Genomic DNA, 3,523 nt, shown 5'->3' with positions numbered 1-3,523 from the left:
CGTCTGCACATACACACACTATATGCAATCCCTCCCGCATAACACACCCACCCTCCCTCTCCTTCTGACTCTCTTTATTTCTTTTGGTTCAATTACTCAGGTAAGCATTCCGGTTACTCGCCGATTTTAGAAAACCATAAAGTGTGATTGATGATCATGTATGGTATGTGTATGGTAGATTTGCTCCTATTGTGCCGAGCATATAATAAAAACGAATTAAGCGCCATTTCCTTAAATTATAAATCATAAGGCCGAGGACCAAGCACTACTTATGCATTTTAAGGTTTGCTATGACGCAAAACTGTATCTGCTGCTGCCGGTTTAGTTGGCTAGAATGCTGTGACATGTACAGTGGGGAGTATTTTATATTTTGTGAGAGAGAAAGAAGAAAGGGGGGAAGAGAGTTCAAATTCTCTCTGGCTTTCATCATCTCCAAATGTATGCTTTGCTGCACCACTATCTGTGCAGAGCGACGTTTTGAAATGTACTGTTGTACCTTTCAATTGACATGGTTGTCTTAAGCAGTTGGGGGTATGATGTAGTAGGGCAATGTTGAATGAAGCCATTTGGATTTTTTATCACCATGAGCTATCTTGTTAGTAATCCCCTGAAATGTATCTCTCTTCTGGGAAAAATCTGCATGTAAGGCAGGTTTAGAGAATATCTTTCTTTTTTCCCTCTTTGTTTCCTTCATCTCAATTGGTTTCATGTTCAGCCATGGCCTATTGGGGCCCTAAGGAGGGATTCTGTAGACAAAGTTAGCAACTACCTGGTGAACACAGTAGAACATTTAGCAGCTAAAGAGCCAGATATTTCCCTCAGGAGTTGGGAGAGACCAAAAACAGAGCTAAATATTGGATTTATATTTTCAGGTGGCCAGTAACACAACTCCAAATGAATGATAATATTGCTTCCTAACTGCTGGATTTGAAATGAATGAGCAACTGTTCACTAACAAGTTTGCAATATCAACTTAATAGTTGAAGACAGGGGCGGATTAGGGGCCGGACCATTTTTTAAATGTGGGTCAAATGTATTGTTGTGTAATATTAAGCATTTGGCCATTCGGCAACGGCCAGCCTGGTCCCGAGATGGGCCGACCGACCCAATCAGAGATTACTTAAATTGGGACGTTCAGTCAAAATCAAGCACGTCACCTTCAAATGGGATCTCTGTTTGCAGGGTTCAGACTGTACCGTACTAAAGTGATTTCAATAAAAGTGTGCATTTTGGCAGCAAAATCAAGACTGTCTTTTGATCGTATGTGAGGACTGTGGGATTTCATTCTTACCTTTACCATAAACCTGCATTATAAGATGTGTTGGCTACTTGGGGGCAGTACAGCAATCCGTACAGTAAGCACACAAGCAGTCACAGTGCATTTATTTATTTTGCCACCCATCCAATATTCACACCCCTTTTTACTTTGTTTTGGTCTCCACCAAGTCCTAAAGGAATATGTTTTGGTTCTTTAATTTGCTAAAATGCTCCATTTTCATCACCTAGTTGTTAACTTTGTCTGCCGTTTGGTGCTGAGCAGGAAGTGTTCAGTGGATTTACCTGTACTTTTTGGCAACAAGTGACCCCTTTCACATAAAAAAGTATTTTTTCCATTGTCGTATAAAAAAGCTGGTTGGTGCAGCCTTAATTGTTATAAAACAAACTGTGTATATTGACCAAAATGTTAGAGTGTGAATCTAATGTAGATTTGTCTTAATAGAATGGTTTATTCTAATATAATGGTGATTTTTTTAGCTTTGCTATCCACACATTCCATCCACTACAGCTGGTTTGAAGATAACGTGACAGGGGACAGCCTACACTAACTTATTGTACGTTGAGTGACATTAAAAACTAGAGTAATGTTGTTTTGGGAGTAGGTAGATAATGTCAACATTTAACTCTAAAATTAAAAGGAAACATGTCAAAAATGATGTGTCTTATTTTATTACTAATAACAAATGCTGTATGTTAATCTCAAATTAAATTAGCGGTATATGACGGGGTTGTACCTTCACGTACCTCTGATTTCTAATGACGACTTGGCTTGACAGATTTTAATACCGTCCCAGGTGACAGTATGTGGAAAAAACAGAAATCCTCACCCTTCCTTCATTTTTTGCCCACATCTCATCCTCAGATGAGCAAAGAGAAAAGGCTTGACGAGAATGTAAAAAGGACAAAGCACAGAGAAGAGTCCAGGTTCACACACAAGCTGTTTGATTGAATTGTTGGAGATTAAAGGGAAAGGGAGAAAAAGACTGCAATTTCATGTCAGGCTACCTGCCAGAAGTTATTACTTCTGAGGAATTACCATATTTCAAAACATATGGATGACAAAAAAAAATAAATAAACAAAGCATGAAAAATATGTGGACATTTTCTTTGTCATTTCTCTGGCATGAACGCTATACAGTCTATAAGACGAGGGCTTGTTGTGGTGCTGCACTTGTGGTCAGATTCATCTGCCCCTGTGGAACAAATAAACCTTGTCAATTCTGACAACATCCTTGGCTATTGACCAGCTTAGAGGAAAAGTATTGGAGTGAATAATGACCCATACAGCGAGCCCAGTGAGCTGCTCTCGGATTATAAGCATGGAGCCACAGAGAGCTGGAGACTGAAGGGGCTAGCTTTCCCTCTCTGTTTGGGAGAAACAGGAAAGACAAATGTGGTCATTTCACAAACCCCTGAACAGACTTAAGTCATTAAAGCTCGGCATTACAGCTAGTTAATGTTGTTAGTTGATGCATTTACAAAATGTCTGCATGACAAGACGGATGTTTTGGGAGTCTGAAATGCTGACAAAAGTCTGCCATTACTGACTAAGCTCTACCTTGGGTCACTCCACCGTCCAGCAATCCCATTACACATCGAGACAACCTCTGTTGGGAGAACTGGCATCATCCATCTTTTCAGATTATGATTCTCTGCTCTACCACACATGGCTGGCATGGTGCTGCCATTATTTAAAAAGTTTCTGGCTGTGGGAAGAGGAGTTCCAGTCTGTGAGGGAATAACGGATGTGCCAGTGGGTGTCTGCGCTGAATCCGCCTCTGAATGAAGCTGCAGGATCAACATAAGCTGCACTGCAGGCCCAAACATGTACTCCCTAGGTGTTTTGGCTTGTGTTTATAGCCACAATACACCCCCCTTCTCTTTCACTTCCTCCTTTGCTTGCTGGGCAGCCCCACGTTGGACCTAGTTGATGGTTTTCAGTGGATGTCAGTGCCTGCTTGAAGTGCTGTTTTGCTATTTGGGGAGCTTCCGCCGGGAGGAGGTGTAGGAGGAAAAAAGATTAGATTTAGAAGCAAAGAAAACCTCTTTATTTTGGGAAGAAACGAAATAGCAACCCCTGGTGGCAAACAGAGGCAGGCTGGTTCCTCCCTGCAGTATCTTCTTGATTTTCCAAATAAAAATCATGCAAGCCTTTGTAGGACCCTGAGACGTTGAGAGTGTTAAAGGTACTGTTGTGAGGAAAGGGGAAAAAAAAGAAAGATTGCAGTCTTTTGAGTTTGAACAG

The sequence above is a fragment of the Sander lucioperca genome, chromosome 2 (assembly GCF_008315115.2).
Source record: "Sander lucioperca isolate FBNREF2018 chromosome 2, SLUC_FBN_1.2, whole genome shotgun sequence".
Lineage (NCBI taxonomy): Eukaryota > Metazoa > Chordata > Actinopteri > Perciformes > Percidae > Sander > Sander lucioperca.
The sequence above is the reverse complement of the archived record's forward strand: the minus strand, read 5'-3'. Positions refer to the sequence as shown.